We start from the raw sequence: 24,994 nt of genomic DNA on the forward strand, positions 1-24,994 counted from the left end.
AAGGTTACTTTAGGTTGATCTGGACTGGGGCAAAGTCAAAGTTTGGTTCGACCTCGTGGAAGCGCATGTGGGATACAGGACCCGAGCACACCCGAGGAACAAAGGACCTTTTCTGGTCGCAAGCAATAAAATGTGTCAATCTTATTCATGCAGTGAAGGCAATGCGTCAATTCCAATTCATGCAGGCGGGTAGATGCATCGAAGTCGAGCCTCGCGGTCAGGAACTCGGATCGGCGCTGCTTCTATCCTTGCAGTTGAGATGATGCGCTGAAGTGGAGCCTCACAGTCGAGACCTCAGATCGGTGCTGCGTCATCGTCAAACCCTGCAGCCAGATCCCGCGTCATCAAGCCACGCAGGGCTTGCTCTGGTTCGCACCCTGCGTTGGTGTCGAAGTGTACTGCATCGGTGTTGAAGGACACTGCATCAGTTCCGATCTGCGCAATGGTAACGGTGTGTCAATTTTGCAGCAAAACAGCTGCAGAACCCACTTTTGAGAACCAGAACTTGGACAGGGCACCTCGGACAAGGGTTAGACTCCCAAAAGGCTGAATCCAGAAGCACCAGCAGGATTGCAAGAAGTCTTTTTGTCCCTGAGACATCAGAAAACAGGAGGCTAGCCATCAAGCCCTTGGAGATCATTCGAAGGGAAGGCAGAGTCCAGCTCTCGATCAGCAGAGTTAGGGAGTAGCAGGCACAGGGCAACAAGCAGAAAAGCAGTCCTTCGAGAAAAACAGTCCAGTTGAATCCTTTGAGCAGCACAACATTCTTTCTGCCAGAGGTTCAGTACAAGATACATAAGTGCCTGATTTGTATGGGTCAGGGACCCAGTACTTATACCCAAAAGTGCCTTTTGAAGTGGAGGGGACATCAAAAACTGACCTCTGAAGTGCACACAATTGCTTTCAGCCCAGGCCTGTCTGGCTTGCTAACCCTGGGGGTAAATTAATGATTTGTGTGTGGACAGGACACTACCTATTGAAGTGTAAGTGTCAGCCCCTCCCATTCCTCCCTGCCCAGGAAGACCCACCAAAATAAAGATGAATGCAGATGAGTGCCCAGGATGCCGATGAGCTTCCGCTTCCTGTGTTTTTGGCTCTCTAAAGGGAATGCACAAAATGTAAACACCCAAACCAGATGTGTATTGGACATAGGCTGTAAGGCACAAAAGAGCTAAGAGCAGAGAAATGTCCACTTTCTAGAGTGGCATTTCTAAGGCAGTAATGTTAAATCCAACTTCACCAGTAAAGAGGATTTATCAAGATCATTCCAAACATATGAAACATGAAAAAGCTACTCCGTTCTGACCAGGAATTACAGCTTAAAAGCGTATTAAAGAATTCTCAATGCCAGCCGATTAGAAGATTAGACCTCACAGTAGCAGTAGTGAAGAATGAAATATGCTATTTGTCACGACCAGGACATGTAAAACATAAAAGTACATATTCTACCCTTTATCTACATAGGGCCCTGCCCTTTGGGTTAGCAAATGCCTTCCTTAGGGGTGACATACGCAATGAAAGGGGAGTTTAAGGCTTGGCAAGTAGTTTTAAATGCCAAGTCGAAGTGGCAGTAAACTACACATGCAGTCCCTGCAACACCAGACCTGAGACAGGGTTAAAATGCTACTTGTGTGGGCAGCATATTTATGGCTGCAGGCCCACTAGTAGCATTTAACTTACTGGCCCTGGGTAAATGGTATACCACTGTACAAGGGCCTTACAGGTAAATCAAATATCCAAAACAGATGTAAGTCAATCATAAGATGTTTAAGGGAGAGAGCGCATGCACTTTATCACTGATTAGCTGCGTTTAAGTGCTCAGAGACCAAAAATCAGCAACAAGGAGTACACAAAAATAGATGGAGGCAGGCAAAAAGTTTGGGGTGGGGGAGACCACTCTAAGGCTTTCAAGGTCTAAACGTATCCATTCAGTAACGCTTAAGTTCCACTATACTGGTGTATAGGGAACATAAAAACACATGCACACACCAGAGCGATGGGGATCAAAAACTTTGTGCATTTATTCTGCTTTACAGTGACTTGTTGCAAAAATCAGAATAAACATTGTGTGCCTCCGAATTAATTTGACATTTATTCAAGTGACAAAAAAGTATAGTTTGTTGTGTTTTTTGCCTGTGGAAACAAAATCCACTGTTGGGAGGTACCATTAAGGGGAAATACATGATGTCTGTACAGTGATTGGTGTGTCGTACTTGCTTAGACAATCCTGTCCAACACCTTAGTCGTATGACTCCAGTAGTACCAAAGCAGGTTAAATCAACATGGCTGATTATGGCTTTTACTAAGCTATTCTGGCAGTGGAAAATTATGGAGAAATGATGTCTCCTCTATGTCAAACGTAAACAGAGGTCTGTTACCCTCCCACTGATGTTTCTCACACAGCTGATGGATGGGGGAGTTATGCGAGTGACGGTCTAAAAATTGCTACTTATGGGACTATCAGAGGTTGCCCTACCCTCTTGTGGTACCTAACTTACTGCAGAGAAACAACAAAGATTAGGCATTCATGACTCTTTACATTAGAACACAATGGTTATTTATCACGCCACAACTAAATATGATCAGTTAACAACAACAGCATTTGTTAATTGCCTTGCAGTGAAGAAAAACATTGGTAGGTCAACAAGAACCCCACTCTGCAGTAAACTGCATACTATACATTGCACAGCTTCTCATGCAATCAGAATCCCACTCAGAGGTTCCCTGCACTTTTATTGTGTGAATCAGTAACAAGGACACTTGTTAGTGTTCTTGAATGATTAGTGAGTGTTCTTAGCTTGGTGTGTAGGATCATAACAGATGGTGTTAATTGCATGCAGCATTAATGTTGGTCACCTATGGCTTACGAGTCTTAATACCATGCAAACAAGTGACTATGTAAGTTATTTAGAGACTGATTATTAGAATGTATAAAGTACAAACAACACTTCTTCTTGAAATTGAAGAGAGTTTTGTTCTAGATGCTGTGACAGCCTGTAAGCCACATGAGCTGTTAAGTCAGCTTCTCTTCACCAAGCCCCCAACTGTCACACCAACTGACAATAGAATATTGGTATGTTACAAGTCCGTAGAAGAGCTGGGGAACAAAAGGACACAGAAAAGGTACTATGCAGAATTGCTGGAAATTATATATATCCATACTAATATTATAAAGAGAGAGCCCAAACCTTTGAGGCGGGTAATCTCAGTAACCACAGCACCAATCACAACACCCAATACAGCGTTGGAAAGGGCAGTTGCAGCAGAAGGACATAGGCTATGCAGACGCCCACCATATACATTTAAAAGGTAAAAGAACTGTGCCAGCAAAGTAGTCCCTTGTGGGTGCGTCTGCGTTGTGCTGTGGGCGTGTGCTGGGGGCGTGACAAATACTGGGGGCGTGTGGTACGTTCCGCCCTTCATGCCAGGTCTCATATTGTTTGCTGTGGGCGTGTGCTGGGGACGCGGCATTACGAAAACGTGTGGTACGTTCCGCCCTTCATGCCATGTCTCATATCCTGTGCTGGGGGAGTGGGCGTGTGCGGGGCGCGGCATTACAGAAAAAAAGTGAGCGTACATTCAAGCTCCGGGTGTGCTTGCCCCGCGCTTCCAGTACCGTGCACCTGCTTTACTGTATGTATGTCAGGCATGGCGCTATTCCCAAGGGCCGGAAGGAGCGCAAACAGGGGCCATTGTGCAGGAAATCTAATCTCGCCTTATCATCCGGTGACGCCTGATGCACACACTGGTGATTTACCACTTCTGTTGCGCACAGGCCTCGCGCGACGCACATCCGGAAACAAGGCCCGCCCCCACGGAAATAGCAAGAAAGGGCCTATCCCTCCCCCGGTAAGTACATTGCTGGCACGGCGGGCCACATATCCAGCAACATACTCATATTGTTTCACCACCCATTTGAAAAATGCACAGGTCTCTCTCATTGATGGCCAGCACCGAGATACACTTTTAGACACACCTCCCGCCAGAAGTTCTATGGAGGGCGCTCACATATTTGGATTTAGGCATTTGTTATGGTCATTTTTCTTGGGCAATATTTCGTGTTCTGGGGCGTGGCCAATGAGCGCGACAATCGTCCGGCAGCAATTCATACCCGGACAACGTCGGGACGGGCTGCTAGTATATATATATATATATATATATATTGAATAAACACTCAATTATGAAATAAAACACATCTCCCTCCTATAAGAAAGGAAGACCAAACCATTATGTCCTGATGGAACAGATACAAATCTTAACTGAGTTGTGGAACCAAGTACATTGTGGTCTTATCCCAGCATGACATCAGAAAAAGTAATGGCATCATGTCGTTGCAAGTTCCCTCCACTTAGTGAATACCTTAGTCCTGTCAATTGCACTAGAATTAATTAAAAACTGCAGAACATGTGATAACAAAACATAGCTGCAGCTTATATTTGTATTAGTGAAGGATATAGCCCTTGTGCCACACTGAAACATTACGAGAACTAATATTCCTATGATTCAAGATAGAATTCAAACTCTCATGGGAGTACTCATTAGAATCAACATTCTTCATAGAAAAGTGACAAGATGTCAATCTGTCCATGCTCCATGTTCTACCATCCTCAAGGGTCACCACATTTTTCCCAACCTCAACCACTTTCATAGGTTTAGAAAATGTGCTGTCCCCCTTTGGCGAGGACCAGGAAGTTTGGTCAGTACCAAATCTCCTACCTTCCAATTACCTTTCTTGGTTCCATGTTTTAGATCATACCTTTTCTTATACACCTCTTATACTGCTCCACTTGTCTACCCATTTAATCTCTACACACCCATCTGCGTTCACCTCCCCCAAGCCAATTAGGAGACATTTTTGTGCCCGGGAGTCTGCCCTTCAGCGTCAGAAAAGCTGAAACATTGATGGTCAAATCTGGAGTAGTATGGTACAACCAAAGCATTTTTTAAGGTTTTTGTCTGCTGGACTACCAGACATATGAGCAAACTGAATGCATTGTAATCATCCGATTAACACATTCCACTAAACTATTTGCCCTTTGGCAGTATAGTGCTGTTTTAAGGTGTTGTATGGACATCATCTCTAGAAACCCACACATTTCATCAGAAATAAACTGCACACCAGTTATGATGGTGCCGGGCACTCCTTCTGTCATGAACAAGTCTGTATGGAAATTTATCAGGGATTGAGTGTTGATATGTCCAACTACATTGGTCATAATCCAATGGGAATGATAATCTACAAGTACTAGCATACATTTTCCAGCCCACATGGAGAGTTTTAGAGGACCAAAAATATCCAGACCAAGTTTATCCAGTTGTTTAGATGGAACACTAACTGTGGACAAGGGTGCATCTTTTGTGTTTTTTGTTTTATTACTCATGGCACAGATTAATCAATCTTTAACTTTACCTTCGACCCCAGTGTCTATCAGGGAAAAACCAATACATGGCTCTAACCTTAGACTTGGGAAGACTCCTCTCTAAGTGGCCTTCAAGGGCTAACTCAGCTATCCTATCCCATAGATCTCTGGGGGTAGCAATCTATCCCCTCTCATGACTCTGTCATTGAAAATGCTTAGAACAAAAATTCTTGAGATTATCGTCTAGGTTACCAGGTTTAGTAGGCCATCTCTGGACAATCTTTTCTTTTACTAGTGTGAGAGACAGATCCTTGCCCATGCTTGTTTGCCACTCTTCCATTGAAATACCTGGAGTGTCCACTAACAAAATTGATTCCACTACATTGTTACTTTCCACATCCACCCTTTTGCACTGTAATCCAGAAAGGCAGTCGGCTACTACGTTTCTTGTGCCTGGCCATATTCCACTTTGAAATGGTATCCTTCTACCCCCAATAAGCTGATTAGCAATGTGAGAGGTAGTAGTATCCCTCCCTTTAGATGAAAAAAATACACAAGAGGCTTGTGGTTGGTGCGAACTATAAATGGCAATCTACATAAGAAAAATTTGAAATGGCCTATGGCCCAAGCACACGCAAAGGCTTCCTGTTTAACATGTAGTAATTGTGTTTTGCATCCTTTAAAGCACTTGAAGCAATAGCCACAACTTCTTTTTTTACCTTCAACCATTTGTGTCAAGGACATGCCAATCCCTGTACCACTGGCATCCATGGTCAAAACTGTTTTTGTCGGGTGTCACAGTTACCAAAAGACGGTACATGAATGATGGCTTTTTTGAATCAAAGGATTTTTGGCACTCTGTATCCCAATTAAATTGAATACTCTTTTTAATAGACTTCTCAAAGGTGCAGTTAAATCTGCACATTTTTCACAAACTTTGTTATGTATTCAACTAGTCCTAAAAAGGATTTCAATTTCTCTTTCTTCCTGAGTGCCTCCTTTACCATTTTACCTAAATGTATCTGCGGTTTAACACCATGTTTTGAAATAGTATGACCCAAATAATCAGCGAATTCCATGCCAATTTGAGACTTATGTCTCCTAATGGTTAAACGTGCCTCCTTGAGCACCCATAAAACTGTTTTTAATGTATTATTATGGTGAACTTCTGAGACTCAGTATATCGAAATGTCATCCTGGAAACACAGTAAGTTTCCTTCCAATATTTTTTGCATCACTCTTTGAAACACTGTACCTGCTGACGCAAGGCACCAAAGGCATTCTGTAAAACCTGAAGGCTCCAAAAGCTGCTCAAAATGATGTTGGGGATTTTGAGTCTGGACGCAGCTCTGTTTGGTGGTACGCTGAAGAGAGGTTGTTGACACTAAAGTGTTCAGCTTCCCCAATCACACTGATCATTTCATTTATGTGAGGAAGTGGTAATCTGTCCACCCATATGTTCGCGTTTAGGTCTCTCAAGTCAACACTGAGTCACAAACCCCTTCCTCCAGATTTTTGTACCACCACAATTGGTGCAAGCCATAGGCAATGCTGAATGAAAAGTCTGCAAACGCCTGGAACACGCCTGGCGTAAAGACTGGTCTACTAATAGTAAAGTCCCTTATCAGGAAGCCATGAGGGCATACAAGTTAGCCTGTAACCACACGAAAGCGACCTTCTATGAAGAGAGAATCAGGACTGCCTCCAATTCCTCAAGAGAAACATTTACTATAGTCAAGGAACTCCTGAACACCCCCTCTCCTTCACCGCCGCAACCGACGAGCAGAGCACGGTGCAATGAACTTGCACACTTCTTCGACAATAAGGTTAGAAAAATCCTACAAAGTATTCCTCTCAGTGCTCCTCTGTCGGAGTCCTCCTCGCAGGTCTTGAGTGATGTGAGCCCTTTGTGGGAAGTTATCACTCCCATAACTGAGGAAGACTTCCGCAAAGAATTAGCTAATCTCAAAAGTGGCTCCCCCTCTGACCCTATGCCCATCCATATCCTTAAGCGGATTGCACAGACCATCTCCCCGCGGGCTACGGACCTTTTGAACGCCTCCTTCGGCGGTGGGGAAGTTCCCCCCAGCTGGAAGAAGGCGATGGTTAAGGCTCTTCCTAAAAAGTCGGGACTTGACCTTAACGATCTGGCGAATTTCCGTCCAATTTCTTTGCTGCCAGGTCTGAGCAAAATTGCGGAAAAGGTTGTCAATCGCCAGCTGTCCTCGTTCCTAGAAGGTCATAACCTGCTCAAGAGCTCGCAAACAGGCTTTCGCCCTGGGCAAGGTACTGACTCTGCCCTGATTGTAGTAGTAGAAGAAGCCAGACGTATTCTTGATGCAGGAGGCTCCGCAGCTGTGGTCCTCCTTGACCTCAGCGCGGCATTTGATACTGTCAACCATGGTATCCTCATTCAGCACCTTACTAGGGTGGGAATATCTGGCCAGGCTCTAAGCTGGATGACTTCCTTTCTGAAGGGTCGGTCTTACCAGGTATACGATGGCACAAACATTTCCGAGTCGATCCCCCTCCAGTGTGGAGTCCCACAGGGCTCCTCGTTGAGCCCAACGCTTTTTAATATCTATATGGCCCCACTGGAGGATGTGGTTTCACCTTTCGGGGTGAAAATAGTGACCTATGCGGACGACACCCAGCTTGTCGTCTCGCTATCCCACCATGAAAATGCAGCAGAAAGATTTGGGTGCTGTCTGACAGATATCATGGCTTGGATGACAGAATCACGGCTGAAACTCAACGGCTCCAAAACGGAACTTATGATGTTGGGTAAATTTGCCACCTCCCTTCCCAAAACCATGTGGCCCCCCTGTCTGGGTGAGGCGCCTCAACCCAAGAATGAGATTAAGAGCCTGGGGGTATGGCTGGAGCCCGACCTGACGTTCAGAGTACAAACTAAGAAAGTGGTTGGGATCTGCTATGGTCTGTTACGCTCTGTCCGGAAGGTGTTGCCTCTTCTTCCCTTCAGCTCTAGGAAACTTTTGATCCAGGGGCTCATACTGTCAAGGTTGGACTACAGCAACGCCTTGCTGCTCGGTGCTCCTGAATCAGCCATTAACTCCCTTCAGCGAGTGAAAAATGCGGCGGCTAGAGTACTGACTGGCACGGCGAAAAGAACTTCGGCCAAACCCGCTCTCAGCGCACTCCACTGGCTCCCCATCCGCGAGAGAATTAAATTTAAGGCTCTTTCCATCGCCTTTAAGTCTCTCCAGGGAATGGGCCCCCCTATTCTCAGGGACCTTATATGCCCCTACAAGTCCTCGCGCACCCTCCGCTCTGATGGGAGCAATTTACTGACCATCCCCAGAGTGAGGAGAGCACGTTCAGGAGGACGGAGGTTCTCTGTGAATGTTGCCAAGACCTGGAATGATCTTCCTGCCACTCTCCGCCTGGAACCCTGTCTCCAGAAGTTTCGGAAATCTCTAAAGACATTCCTTTTTCCACGAGGAGTCTGAGTACCGCTGTCTGAGGATCATGGAAGCTTGTGGTGTGTACTAGCGCTGGGACGCTCTTGGGCAGCCATGCGCTTAAGAAATCCATTTTCATTTCATTTCATTTCATTCAATGGGTTCAATAATGCCTTGTGAAACCTGTTTGATTAACTCTGCTTTACGCGGTTCCTGCATCAAGTGAGGTATGGGTCTAACTTTGTGTATTACCAGTTCTGCATTGTCTTTTACTTTCATTTTGTGTTGGACATTTTTGTAAATGTCCTAATTCTAAAGTGAATTACTCAGGGAACTCATCACACAAATGTTTACTTCCACTCCCCTCGTCCACTGCTAAGACAGGTTCAACATTGTTAGGATCAAGCTGGATCCCCAAATCTTCTTGATGTGCCCTAATAAGCTGTATCCTTTTTTTCTTAAGTAAATCTTTCAGACAGTTTACAATCTTTAAATGTAATCTGCATAGTTATCATTAGGACTAAAGGTATCAGGTCTTTATTATATTCCCCTGGTTCAATGTCTATCTGTTGTATGCCATTACTCTTTTCTTGAAACTTCTCCCGCAAGATATTATATTCAATGAATGTATACGGAGAACACAAGTCAGCATAAACCTTCAAGTTTACACCATCTAAGGTATGTCACAAGTGGAATAATTGTTCTCCTTTTCCGCAGTACTACCTACAACCTTGAATACCCATTTGCTCCCTCTTCTTCAATAGTATGTACATTTTTCCTCTCTGTAATTAGATTCTTACACAGTCTAGTGTAATGCTCCCTCATTGCATTTTCTGCATACTATAGAATGTGCAGGACAACTAGGGTTATTGGTTAGATGACTGTAGTTCCCCCAGTGACACCACCTCTATTTTCTCCTTTTTATCATCCTCTATTTTCTTTTTAATAGCATATTCCTTGATTTTTCTTTCCCTTAGTAACGTTTCTTGGATTTTAGGGTTATTTGTAGTTCAAACTAATTGGTCTCTAATCAGGGCATCACATACGGGACCAAATTTGCACCTATTGGCTAACCCTCTCAATATTGCAAAGTAACTTGCTACCTTTTCATTTATACTTTATTTCCATTTAAAAAGAAAATCACAAAAGTCAGCACAAAATTAAAAAACACAGGGTCTAAAAAAAAATCATCAATAAACATTACATTGCACTATTCCAATACACATGACTGTGGAAAAATCCTATAATACAGCATTAAAACTATAAATATTATAAAAACTGGATTAAAACCCGCCTTTATGGTGGACCAGAAACAGATCATAATTAAAAATGCATCAAAAACATTGACAAACATGTCAACAAATAACACATATAGAAAATAAAAAACAAAGGGAGGTGCAATGTAGAAGAAAATTACAAACGCCTCCCTTCAGACCAGCGAATCACCCACACTCGGCCCAAAAATTTGGCCATAGCAATCACATAGGGGCCATCCACAGCAAATTTAAATAGTCTGAATGCTTCGCAGTGATCCCTGGTCCCCATCAAAGTGCAAATTGGTTTGAGCCAGTATCTCCTCGGGTTGTGATAAGCTGGACATGTAAATAAGATATGGCCCACCGATTCTTCCCTTTCTGGGCAGAATGGACATTTACTATTGCTTGCGAGTGAACCAGACCACTTAGAAGTAAAAACCTTGGTCGGTAGGGTACCAACTCTAAATTGATGAAATAATTTACGGTTGCGAGTTGAGGTGATTAGGTCCCAATCCTGGTCAAAATAAGGTTCAGATTTGGTGTATAGGAAGGTGCTAGACAATGTGAGACTATTGGAGGATGCATACTGTCGGGTGTAAATCCAATCCCAGTATACTGTCTTTAACTCTTTTTTTGTTGGAAAAACACTTCCCTCTGGAGAGGACCACAACCGAGCCAGTCCCAACTCAATGAGAATATATTTAACACCCCTAAACCACTCTATTTTGTTGTTCACATCCAAATCCCGAACTTCCCGGACCACCAACGCATAGTTGGTTAGTTCGGGGGTCACCCAGAGTCTTCTCCAATATAAGACTGATCTAAGTCGGGCGACATCTCTTACGGAGTGACACCCAAATCCAAATAGAGAGGAATTAGGGGGGTTGATTGCGGCAAACCCGTTACAGATCTTAAAAATGTATTTTGTGTTACCACCAATGCTTCCAGATTCGCGTGCGCCCACAACTCTGAACCATACAAAATTGCGGCACTGACTTTAGAATTGTATATCTGGAGTACTGGGGCCACAGGTTTGGTGTGAGAAAGATTAAATTCCCTAAGCAATGCACCCGAGATTTGGGCGTGTTTAACTATAAGACAATCAAGTTGAGGCTTCCAACTCATCTTTTTATCAAGTGTTACCCCAAGATATGAAAAAGTCTCAGTTAGTTCCAACGCACTTTCCCGCATCCTAACTTCGCCGATTTGTTTCGCACAGTTTTGGAGGACCATAAACTTTGTTTTGTCAACATTGACAACAAAGTCATGATCCTCACAGAACTCCTCAAATCTTGTCAGGGCGCGTTGAAGACCCTGTCTTGTATTGGAAATGATGAGGGTGTCGTCGGCAAACATTAGGAGTGGGATCTTTTTTCCACCTAGACTCGCCTGTTTCCAGAGAAGGGGCACAAGTCCGTCATGAGTGAGGCATTGATCACGTCCAAGGTCACTGGAGATACAGTCTCAGTGACTAGATTTAGTATAGTAGGAGGGGCAGGATCTGTGGGGGATCCAGATTTTAGTTGACTGAGAATCCCTCGAAGGGAGGTCATATTCAGGGGGGAATTGCCTCCAGTAGGCACTCTCCATATTTAATTATATTTTTCGTAGTTAGTTGGACTGTAGCCTGAGGGAAGGACCCAACTGTGACATCAGCTGACAATTAAATAATGGTATGTACCAAGTCAGAAGAAAAGCAGGGGGAACAAAAGCGCAAGGCAAAGGTAATATGCAGAATACGTGGAAATTTTATATATATATTCAATAAACCCTGAATGATGAAATACAACACTGATGGATGGGGGACTTCTGCTAAAAATTGACAGATGTTGCATCCTCACTGTAAGAACTTGTGTAATTGGTTGTGGGGGTGGAAGCTCCACTCAGGCACCAACTCCAATCCTTGTCAAGGTGAACCACAAAAGTCACTGAATGCACCGGTACTTAACCGTCTGGTAACTTGGGCCAAAAGCAGTCCGGTGAAAGTCGCTGAGATTCAGCAGGAAGTACAAAATATTTGAGGAAGAAGGTAGATAAGGACACTCAGAGCTCATTTATCAGACTGGAAGAGATAATGACCTAGGGAGGTGGTGGTGGATAAAGGTACTTCACAAGGCTCATTTCCAATACAGTTAAACTGCCTTTAGTCAAACAATTTTCTCCCATGTATTTCTATAATTTCAATAAGAATAGAGATGTTAATAGTCCATTTGAACATACCTTAGGTTAGTCTGAAGCAAGCCTCCCTGACTGCTTTAGACACAGCACTGTTGTGCATGCCTCACCCTAGACACAACCTGAGTGGCTGGCGAAAGGACTAGACCCCTTGGACTGAGGATGGTCAGATCCAATGGGGTCAACAGATATGTGTCTCTCCTGAGTCTGTGTGTTCAGGTCAACTCTGACCTTTTAGAGCACATGGAAACAATTGTTGAGGAAACATTAAGTGCCAGAATTCAGATAATATTCAAGCAAGGACATAGACAAAGGGCTGATAAATCATCATTCATTGGTTCAGATGATCCTCTGACATTTTAAAGACTCTTTGTGTGCCTCCTCATAAGGAGGCTTATAAACAGTTAAGGGATGCTTTTAACTTGGCCTTCCTATGCATTGGAGTTGGTGTTTGGTGTTCACCCAGGACAAAGAAGGAGCAAAAGAGGAGTGCCCAGATATGGAGCCACTTGAATCTTCTATCAGAAGAGTTCACTGAACCAATACTGACTGCATGACACTATAACATCACATCACTCTGTGAGTGACCCAGGAGGATGGCGTATCTCAGGGCTGTGTGTGATGCAATATTCCTTCCCACTGTCGAATCAGACTCCAAACCCTGCCATGTTCCTCCCTCATTGAGTGACCTGGCCCTTTCAAGCTTTTAATCTGAACTGTGGCCATCTGCCACTATTAATATATAATGACAGTTTGTCATGACCCGCTGCAGACAGTGAAGGCCATTTGGGATATGTACTTGCAAATCCAACTCTACTCGGCCCGGCAAGAAGCATATTTATATTCCTATATCCTACTAAATAACATTGTGGGTTATTTCAAGTTGTAGTCTGTGGAACATCCATCGAAATTTGGCGGCTGCCTCATTAGCCTTACAGTGTATACTGGGTTATATACCCTCTGATGCCCTCCTTATGAGTGACTTCCTAATCCCAAATGAACTGGTAATAGCAGTTAGCGACCACATCGGAATTATGAGATTTTGCTTCTCATCCATAGTTTACAGCTGCTGTTAGCAGTTCAAAAAAACTGTGGGTGAAAATCCAGGTTTAACTGAGGAAATTCCCCTAGCCCCCTGGTAATTCCTCATTTCATTATAAACCCAAGTTCAACTAGGAATGGGCCAGAGTTTCCCCTATTCCCGGAATTACCAGATTCCCAAATATCATTACCAACGAGAGTGGGGACAATTTTTCCCATTTCCCTGACCACTCATAAGGAGGGATGTAATAGGTATATAGAGTTTGTATGTTGAATAGGTCAAGCATATACCTGGGAATACACGCTAAATCATGTGTGTTGGACTTGGCGCTCTCTTCAGGGTAACCCTCAAACTTCTTTGCCTTCACCCCTCTCGCTTTCTGAATTTGTTGTTGTTAGTATCAGGACTCTGTGCACTTTACCCCTGCTAACCAGTGCTAAAGTGCACATGCTCTCTCCCTAAAGTGTGGTTCACTTGGCTTACACCTGATCGGTATATTTAATTTACTTATAAGTCCCTTGTAATGGGTAGTACATACATGTACCCATGGCCTGTAAATTAAATGCTACAAATGGGCCAGCAGCACTCGCTGTGCCGCCCCCTTAAGTAGCCCCTTAAAAGATTTAGAAATATTACACATGATGATTATCCACTTGTGCTTTTGGCACCAGGCTAGGAGAGCATCAACCAATCAACAATACCAAAATTAAACACAAACATGCTACGTCTTGCATATAGAAAACTTAGTTAGACCTGGGACATGTAACACACTGGATTTTCACTTTGGGAGAACAATGATTTTCACAGCTTTCAGAAAGTACCACAACTTACATGGACAAAAAGCGACAGTGAAAGTTGTTCAAAAGCAATTAGTCTAGGTGTCTGTGATCCAAATTATTATTATTAGCATACATCTAATTAACTCGAACACAATTACACCTTAAATTTGTTCTCTATAGAGACCATAAAACATGGTTGCAGTAATGTATGTTTTTATTTATGTTATATTAAAAACAATGCACAACAGTGCAGTAAGTCACACCATTAAACTGGAAAAAGTATTTCACTCATTTGCACAACATTTTAATTATTATTTAAATGGTTGCAAGTAAAATGTTAATATGACATATACAAACCTACAGTAACAATTGTATTTTACTTCAATACACAGATAAAAGGATTTCAAATATTTAGCCTGGCATCACTATGCAACTATACTTTGATTGAAGACAGAAATGATTAGCTGTATTAAACACAATAAGAATGTCTTTTATGTGTAAAATATAATGCTTTGTTTTGTGAGTGTTTATTTGCTCTGACCATAGATCAAGTGTAGTTAAATAACATTAATATTATCTTAATAATACTGATGATTTCAATATGTTGAATTTAGTCAATATAGCTTGAATTTTAACTATACATATGACACTGTAACTTGTAGGTATCTCACACGTAGGGTAGAATTCTGGAAATTTGCAATCTAACTTAGCTGTTAGTAGTAAATTTCAAACATTGACCAAAGAGGGCTCAAAAAACCTAAATTAACGTTTGTTAATATACCTTACCCAGAATTATCGTGTACGTTCCTGGTAAAAATACCATTGTCCTGCCTTTCACAGCACCAGTCCTCAGCACCTATCTTGCTATTCCAGTCGAAGATCAGAGGGAATTCAACTTGATAATTTACTGTAATGAATCATTCTAAGTTTACATATATTAAAGCCAAAGGAGGTCACAAAAAATTGTCACTAGTGTTCAAAAAAATGGGCTCTCCAATTATGACATCAAAACAGAAAAATTGAACACCATAAATTCCTTTGAAACATTTTCATGAGCTCTGCCAAAATATAGATTTATTCAAGACTGTGCTAAAAGTGCAATTGAAACGAGTTCTCCAGACCAGCACTGAAAGAATGCAGTTAGAAATAGGTGTTCTTCAGCCAGGAGAAGCCATGCTTCTAGAGAGATCATTCAGCCAATGATGATGTTCTGCTTGGAGGGGTTCTCTATGCATCTGCCTACATTTATCTATTTATAAGGTGCACCACCCTTTTATTTAGGGAAAGCTGCCTCTAAAGTTGAGCGAACTATTACATGATTTGGCCAAATCCATATCGCATTGGTTGCTGAAACTATTTAAATATTTATATTAACCAAGGAATAACATGGTTAAACTCCTTCTTAGCTATACGCTCATACTATACAGAGTTTTACCTTTTCAATGTGAATTAAATTGTACTTTTCTTCTCATCTTTTGCATCTTTATCAGTAATTAGCATAACACTGTCATAGCCACTATTAATTTCATTTCTGGTAATCTTATTTCTAAGTATTGTAATTCTCACACTTCTACCACTATCGGAATGGCATATGTTGATATTGCGGGTTCTGAACATGTTACAACATTCCACAATGTCTCTAATTAATGAACCCAAATAACATGAATGTTGTTGTTGTAGTTTACTTTATTTGATAAAAAAATTCATCATAAAAGTATACAATTTATACAGTACATTAAAAAGATTAAAAAGATACAAGAGCAGGGACCCACCAATCCTATTTAAACATACATCATCCCAAACTAATCAATTTTTCTAAAATAACTAAGATGTAAGTGTACAATTTATACAGTACATTCAAACGGTAAAAATGCAAGGACCCACCAATCCTTATATAAGCATACAACATCACATACTGCTCAAATTTTTAAAATTACTAAGATATGCGCTAGAAACAGCTTCATAAAACATAAAAAGAGTCACTTCCTGCCTGGGGGCCAGCTGGCGGTTAGGTTAGATGGGGGTATGCTTGGCCCTCCTTGTACGTGTCTGCCATGCACTACCCAAATATTTAGCTACCCCACACACCATAGCGATAGAGGACGTATCAGTACAAAGGACCCATAGGGCCATTTTATGACATCTAAGGCCCAACCCCTTGCATAATAGTTTTAACCATATCTTCCTGGCAACCCTATATGCCGGACAGGCAAAGAAAAAGTGAGCCACGGACTCGTTGGGGGCTGCACAACCCGGACAGGCTTTTGGTAGATCACCTAGATTTTTCCATCCTGAAGAGAAGTCATTCACCGGTAAGGTCCCGTGCCTCAGTTTTAGGTAAAGTGATCTGTCCAGTGGTTTCTCTATATAATCAAGGAAGGGTTCAAGTTTTCTTGTCCATTTGATATCAAGGAAACGTTGGGAGAGAGATCCGACTTTGTAATCTTATTTCTAAGTATTGTAATTCTCACACTTCTACCACTATCGGAATGGCATATGTTGATATTGCGGGTTCTGAACATGTTAGAACATTCCACAATGTCTCTAATTAATGAACCCAAATAACATGAATGAATATCTGGGCCTAATAATAATATCTGGTGGCTCTATATGTTAATGGAGAAGCTTAACCTGGATTTCAGAATATACAGATTCAGCCACTGCCACATTTATCATTTTATGGCAAAGTTTAAAGCATTTAAAAAAATATTTTATAATGTAGCAAAGCCCCACAAAGAGAATGCACCAGCTATATGCTACTAGCTGACAGCTCCCAGGCTTTAAAATTCCCATTGGCCATCCCCGAACTGTCATTTACACATGTGCCTTCCTGCCCTTCTAGACAAATTTAAAAGCTCTTAGTGTTTTTATTTTTAAATGAAAAGGTTTTTGCACTAGTCTCTTTGGACTCCTGACAAGCTGGGACCAAGGCAGAGAGGCAGGACATTCCAAACGCTTCTGGGGGCGGAAACCTTCAGAACCTTTTAATACTTCAAAGTGGGCTCTAGGTATAATTAATGTGCTCTCAGACCCAACCCTTCAGTACCTGAATGGACCTGTGGAAGACTCAGAAGGACTGCGGTGCTGCTCTGCAGGAAGGAATGCTACCCTTTCCAGGCCATCGGAGGGAATCCAAGGGCCAGGTTGCTGGCCTCCTGATCAAAGCCTCAGGGACAGAAAAGGCTCCAACAATCTTGAACCCAACACTTGGACTCTACTTGCTATAAGTACTGTCTTCCAAGTGGTACCACTTCGGTCCTGGACCCTCAGAAGTGGGCCTTAAGGGGCTCTACCAGTCCAGCACTAGGCCTATGAGGAGGACCAACACAACGCGACGCATCTCCTCGCAGCTCAACTTCAGAACTGCCACAGCATGACGCATCCCCAATGCACGACCTCGCATCACAGTCTGCATTCTCCTCAGAACCGGCGCTGCGTGACTCATCCTCAACGCATGCCTTCGCATCCGAAGCCCCTCATCGACGGCATCCTTGATGGCGATGCAGGACTCCGCATCGCACCCCCGCAACTTGTTCAGAACCGCCAGTGCACAACCCGACTTCGACACAGGACTTTGCATCATAAGACGCTTCTCGACGACGAAATACGACCCGCATCACGGTCCCGCAGCTTCCATGGAACTGCTGCTGTGCAATGTATCCTCAATGTGGAATCTCGCAACACTCCACAAGCAGGATTTAAGGTACTTTGTTCAGCGGACCTTACTTGGTCCCTATATCAGGCCTGCACTCTATTGTATTCAGCCTGAATTTGTGTATTTGTCCTGGTCCAGCGCCATCAGATGACCACGATTGGCACTTTGTGCTGCTAGGCATTATTTTCATTTACAATTGCATATTTTCAGTTCTACCTATTGGATTCTTGTTGTTTTGATCTCAAATAATGTATTACATTTTTCTCAATTTTTCTAAATTCAAGTGGGATTTTTCTTGTGTTTTGTTTTCACTTTCTTTCTATTTGAAGTGCTGATGAAATACTTTACACATCGCCTCTAAGTTAATCCTGACAGCTTTTGTGCCAAGCTACCAGAGGTTTATCAACAGAGTGGTACCAAGAATTTGTAGCTTCAGAAACTTCTGAGGGCCTTAAAGAAGGTTTACCAGTTGATGGCAGCAATAGAAGTTGGAAATTAGGAGGATGATATGGAGGAGCATGGCTTGGATGGAAACCTTGTGATGCAGTACTCAGGGGAGGGAAATTACTTGTCTCCTGAGTTGGAACTCCCTGCCAGAGTGTAGAGCAGTGTATCTCAAGATCTGCCCCTAGAAGGGGTAGCAGACTGAAAGACTGAGAGGGAGTTTACGCTGCAAATAGGCAAACTCAAGATGGAGGAGGCAGCAGCCCATAGAGCCATGGAGGAAAATAAACTGGCCATGGAATAAAGGAGAATGGCCTTGAACAAAATCTCAAAGAGCTGGACACCATAGCCAAAGAAGTGAAGTCCAACAACAATGGTGGCAGCATACCTGCAGTGTTTGGGAGGGACTAGATAAGTCACATACCTAAAGATCTGATGACCATCTATGCGGTAGGGGATAACATAGACATGTGGTTTTCTGCCTATGAGGTGGCCTTAAAGATGTACAGAGTCCCGGAACTGGGTCGGGTGGCTCTCACTCTGGGAACACATGCCTATCAGTGGGGAGGGATACCTTGCTTACACTGGAGGTGGGGGGAGCAGATGAAGTACATTGCAATGAAAACTACAATCACCAAGTTTGGAATCACACAAGAAAAGTACTGCCAAAGGTTCAGGGATAGGCAAAATGCAGATCCAGTCTTGGGTGCATTTTCTTGATTACGTCCGAAAGACATTGAATGTTTGAGTGTGGGGCAGCAAAGTTGATGATTTTATTAGGTTGTTTACTTTGATACTGAGAGAACACATGTTCAATATCTGTTTTACACATTGTTTATAGTAAGCTTGCCGACCCAAGGGAGCTTGCTAGGGAAGCAGACCTCTTGGTCAGCACCAGTGTCCAAACAAGGTATCTGGGTGTTGGGAGGATCACCAGAATGGTGGACAGGGATCCCACCAGATGAAAGAGAGGGGAGAAAAATGTGAAAATAAGGAGGCCTCCAAATAATTCCCAAGGGAACAGTCCTAATCTGAACCAAAGAAGAAGGGGTTCTTTGTTAAACAGACAGGGATGTTTGTCCCGCAGTAAACTGAGTGCTACAAGTATAAGCACTCCATGGCAGACACCAAATGTCCCATGAGAGCACAGCCCTCCTCTAGTGGCAGACACCTGGTTGGGTGATTGTAGTGCTCGAGAAGGAGGTGGTCCCAGTTAGTTTGGGTGATAGGACAGAGGTTACCATAGAGTCACTAGAGTATAAAAAGATGGTGTCAGAACCCCATATGCCTTCAAATATTTCTAAGTGTAGATAGTGGGTCATCATCAGTGGGCAAAGGATTGAGGTTCTGAGAGACGCAGGAGCCAGCATTACTACGGTCAAGTGTCATCTGGTGTCTTCAGAACTAGTCCTCCCTAATACATTCCACCAGGTGATAGTCACAGACAACTGTGAGAGTCACTACTTAGTGTCTCTGGTTCACTTTGAATGGGGGGGGTAAAGGTTCTGTAATAGTAGCTGTGAGCCCTTCCAGGCCTGTAGATTGTTTGTTGGGCAATAATCTACAGCATACTGTCTGGAATGAAGTGGATCTCAGGTTACACCTGGAGATATTAGGCTTGCCTGAATGAATCTGTATGATCACAACGTCCATGGCTGCCCAGGAGGGGAGTCTAGGAAGCCTAGAGTCTGGCTGGGAAAATGGCCCAGGCAGCTTCCAAGACGAAGAAGGGCAAGGGATGTGGGAAACCAGCCCATGAAGTTCCCCGTGATTCAAGTTGGTGTGACACCTGAGAAGGCCACCCCAGAGTCTAACGGGAATGGCATTGCCACTCTGTGTGACCTGCCTGAGCTTGCTGTAAGGCAAGTTGAAGGTGGACCTACCAGGAGGAATTCTACAAATTGCAGGAAGGGTGCCCTTCTCTAGAGGTCTAGACGTGGCAAGCTGAGGCCCAGGCAGCAGGCAGTTCCTCTGGAGATCACCTTATCTATTGATAATGAGCCTGCCTGAGCCCATGAGACAGAATTGGGACATCCTGTTGCCATGCCTGCTGTTCACCTGTCGGGAGATGCTGCAGAAGGGAGTTTGGGATAGCCCATTTGAGCTCCTCAATGGACACCCTGTTAGTGGACCTCTCAGCCTTGTGACATAGGGATGGGAGCAAGCTCCCAGGAAACCTCCAAAGGATGGAGTCACCTACATGCTGGCTCCCTGTAGCCATATGCAGCACTTCTGGAAGAAGGCAAAAGACAATCTTGAGGCCAGTCAAGAAATAAGGGAACTCCGTTATGACAAGAAGCCCACTCTGGTGGAGTTTCAGCATGGCCAGAAGGGGTGGGTCATGGAACCTGTGGAGGCCCGAGCTCGCCTAGATTGTTTGACAGGTCCATATGAGGTTACAGAGCAGATGGGGGATGTTACCTATCTGGTGGGTCTCATGACCCCTAGAAACCCCTTAAGGGTGCTCCACATAAACCACCTCAAACCACACTTTGAGAGGTCTGAGGTTACCATGCGCTTGGAAACAGATGACAGAGTGGGAGGTGAGAGTGTACCTCTCCCTCACCTCTGGTCTACCCATGAACACAGTGGGTCAGCAAAGTGTGTAAACCTCTACCCTACTCTGATTCTAAAGCAGCAGAGTGACAGTTGCCAGTTACTGGGGCAGTTTTCTTCTCTGCTCTTTCTTACCTCTGGGCGTACACATTTGTGTACCCATGGCGTAGACAGTGGAGACAGTATGCCTGTTAAAAACAACATTTACAGGTTTTCCGACAAGGTGAGAGTCAGTATCAAGAAGGAGGTCTCCAAGATGGTGGTGTTAGTGGTGATTGAGTCCTCTAGCAATCCCTGTGTAAATCCAGTGGTGCGGGTACTCAAGGCTGCCCCACCTGGAGCCACCACCAATCTCTGATTTTGTGTGAACTGCAGAGGATTCAGTTCAGTCACCAACACTGATGCTAAATCCATTCCCTGAGGTGATAAGTTCCTTGACAGGCTGGGCGCTGCCAAGTTCCTCAGTACCTTAGGTCTCACATTGGGGTCCTGGCAGATTGTTCTGACTGAGGGCGTAAAAGAGAACCACTTCCAATCCAAGGTGATGCCCTTGTTAAGAATGATCCTGTCACTTTTCAGAGGTTGGTAAATAGGGCCCTGGGTGGGAAGAAGGCATTCTGTGCCATCTAACTAGATGACATAGCTCTCTTCAGCTTCCGCTGGGAGGAATACCTCTAACACCTACATGAGTTGCTTCAGGGCCTGCAACAGGTGAGCCTGCCTATCAAGGCCAGTAAGTACCAGATAGAGCAGGGAACCATGGTGTATCTGGGTCAAATGTTGGGTGGTGACAAGGTGCAGCCTCTCCAGGCCAACATCAAGACTATCCTGGCCAGGCAACCCTCCAAAACTCAGACCGAAGTGCCTCACAGGATATTACAGGAAGTTTGTTAAGGGTTATGGCATCATTGTTGTCCCCTCAACTGAAATGAGGTCAAAGACGCAGCCAAAAAAAGGGATCTGGACAGAGGCAAGTCAGAAAGACAACTCCCTCTAGGAGACCATGTGTACAACACCTGAACTTAAGGCTCCTGACTTCTCCACTCCAAGGAGTTCTTTGTGTAGATGGACGCTTCATAGAATGCATAGGGGCAGTCTTAGCACAGTTAAATGAGGATGGCCTAGACCAAACTGTAGCCTTCATTAGCAGGAAGTTATTTCCCCGGGAACAGAGGTGGAGTGCTATTGCGAGGGAGGCCTTTGCTGTGGTCTGGGCACTGAAGAAGCTGAGACCATAACTGTTTGGGACTCAATTCTGGGTTAGGACAGACCACAGGTCCCGCAGGTGGCTCATGCAAATGAAGGGAGAAAATACCAAGCTGTTGAGGAGGTCCATCTCCCTACAGGGAGCGGACGATGCAGAGAACACCATCCTGGGTCAGACCAAGTTAATGTTGGTGGTCTCTTCTAGTTCTTCCGCCTTAGTGATGAGAATTCCCAGGAGGTTGGATAGTTCTCCCCTCATTCTGCTGGGGAGGTCATGTGTTGGACCTGTCTGCCCTAGGTTGGTTTCTGGTGTTCCCCCAAACGTTTTGCATTACTCCTCCATTTTTGCTGATCTCATTTTTGTTGGATTAGGACTCTGCACACTTTACCACTGCTACCCATTGCTAAAGTACCTGTGCTCTCTCTTTTAAACATGTTGAAAATGGCTCTCATCCAATTGGCAGATTTAATTTACTTGGAAGACCCTAGTAAATTGGTACTACATGTATGTACCCAGGATCTGTGAGTTAAAGGCTACTAATGGACCAGCAGCACTGATTTTGCCCCCTACTTAAGTAACCTTTGAAACATATCTCAGGCCTGCCATTGTAGCCTGTGTTTGCAGTTTTAAGCAGCTTTTTTGACAGGGTAAAATAAACCTTTTGCCAGGCCTAAACCTTCCTTTTTAACACATATATGTCACCCCTAGTGTAGGCCTTAAATAGCCCATAGGGCTGGGTTCCGTGTAATTAAATTGTTGGTCATATACTTTTAACTTTTATATGTACTGGTAGTGAAAAACTTTTAAATTCTTTTTTCAGTACTGCAAGGCCTACCTCTTCCATAGAATTACATTGGATTAACTTATTACATTTAATAAGTGAAAACTCTCAATCGGTTGCAAGTAGGAATGTTCCATTTGGTGTCTAACGATTTGTAATTTAAAGCCCTCTTTAATGGCAAAGTCAGATTTAAAATCACAATTCTGAAAATTTCACTTTTAGAAACTTAATATTCAAAAAAGTACCCCCTGCACCATATTTCGCTTATAGAGACACGTAAAAACACCTGCGTCCTCTTGGGCAATGAAGGCCCCTGGTTTCTTTGTGGTGTCCTCTCTACTTCTCTTCACTTTGCAATGTTTGTGATATTTTTGTGATATATATGTGTATATATGTATATATATATCCCTTAAAAAAACTGCCACCTATACATTAGATCCTCAGTCGTAAACAGTAAGCATACTATAGCATGAAACAAAGATTTCCTTCAGTGGATCATTTTATCTGACCATCCTTTGTATAATTTTATAGTACAGGGTCAAACAAACACTTAGGGCCCGATTACGACTTTGGAGGTGTGGGAGCGGGGCCGCCATGCTGCCATGCCACTGCCCCACTTCCACACCGCCCACCCGATTACAAGTGTCCTTGTGTCTGGCAGGCGTTTCTTTGGCAGTCCCACGGTGTTGCCTCTGAAAATTGCCAGTGCAATGGGAGCACCAAAGGCAGTTCCTGCACGGCATGGACTCTGCAGTCCATGACTTGCTAGACCTGGGGTGCATGCATACCGGGGGAGCATGCTCATGCACCCCTGTGCACAGGGCCAATGAGTTTTTTCCTCACTGCTAACAGTTTCATTAATTAAGAACCTCCATGAGACCGCTGGCGGTGAGGAAAGTCATCATATGTTTGGCAGTGCCGCAGGGCACTACCAAACATATTGCGGCTCTCAGGCCACTGCACCATCGACAGGGATTTCTGATCCCTGGTGGGTGTGGCAGTGCCATGGTGGACCAACAATCCAAGATGTAATCCGCAGCTGAACCGCTGGTGCAGCGGTGGCCAGACCTCCACCACTGTGCCACCATAAGTTTGGCAGTCTTCGGACTTCATAATTAGGCCCTTATTGTGAAGACATTTATAGAACACATACTGCCACAATTGTCTCCTTACCTGCTAATGTTCAGGGGAAAAATGTTCAGAAAAAGAGATGGAAAGCTTATTAGCCTTTCAATATTGAACAGCAGTTGGAATTCTGCTTAATGGCGTGCTTTTCACATTGTCAACATTGTCTGCTGTTTCTATCACAGACATTGAGATATCACGACTCAATTACAAAAACCTATCACATTACAGTTCTTAATGTAATTAATTGTATTTATGTTGAATAGGGATGTCACAGCTACACTGTAATAAGGAGGTAAGAGACAGGGTTGACCATAGCATTATGTACTACAAAGAACCAGCACATAAATAAATTGAGGTTTTTTCTCTGCTATCAATAGCTGCTTGTGTTTTGTGCTCATAGTACTATACTTGTCAAACACTTTTGTGTTAATTTTATCAACAATGACAAACAAACTTTGATTTATTATTGTGATGAACAAAAAACCCAAAACTAAAAAATAACTTGGAATGTTGAATAAAAAATATCCTTTTCCTCAGAGGACACAGATATGTCCTTTTGTAGCTAATTGTAAATTGGGGCTTTAATAGTGTGTGTGTTGAATACATCTTATTCACCACACTCTCAATCAGTAGTCCATTTTCTTATCAATAGGAGTCCTGCTGCTGCTGACTATTCTGTGTGATTTTAACTGAGCTGGAATGGGTGAACAGAAGAATGTGTACACAAGCTCACAGACACCCACTATGGGCATTCACTGCTCTCAGTGTTAGTGTCCTGCCAAATACAGTGTGTATTTATGTCTTTGTTAAATGATGTTCTGCATAACTATAAGGAATCTTTTATTTAAGTTGTGCAGCAGGCCCACAGCGAAAATTGGCAAACAAGTTTACTCCATTTTTAACTTATTTTGGTGACTATGAATTGAGTTCTATAGTTTGGGGCTGAGGTAGTGAATCTCTACAATAAAGAAGTAAAGTCATTGTTACTATTATGATTTTTGTATTTTTCAGAAGGGAATCCCAGACTGGTATAAGCTTCATTAGGCCTTGTAAGTGTTTGTGTGTTTGATGAAATGCCCTGGCCATGGGTATGTCCAGACGTAGGTCCTTGCTCCCTGCGCCACAGGATCCCAGCTATCTATTCGTCACAAGGCCTAAGAGGGCTGAAACCGGGTTTCTTTACATCCTA

The 24,994-nt window shown here is 43.5% G+C and overlaps 1 protein-coding gene across 1 annotated transcript in view; it reads left to right on the top strand.

The window, feature by feature from the left end:
* Positions 1-24,994, top strand: part of TRIM67 (tripartite motif containing 67) — a 380,811-nt gene that overhangs the window by 215,048 nt on the left and 140,769 nt on the right. The gene's annotated exons all lie outside the window — the stretch shown is intronic.

The sequence above is a fragment of the Lissotriton helveticus genome, chromosome 6, assembly GCF_964261635.1.
Source record: "Lissotriton helveticus chromosome 6, aLisHel1.1, whole genome shotgun sequence".
NCBI classification, from domain to species: Eukaryota; Metazoa; Chordata; class Amphibia; order Caudata; family Salamandridae; genus Lissotriton; species Lissotriton helveticus.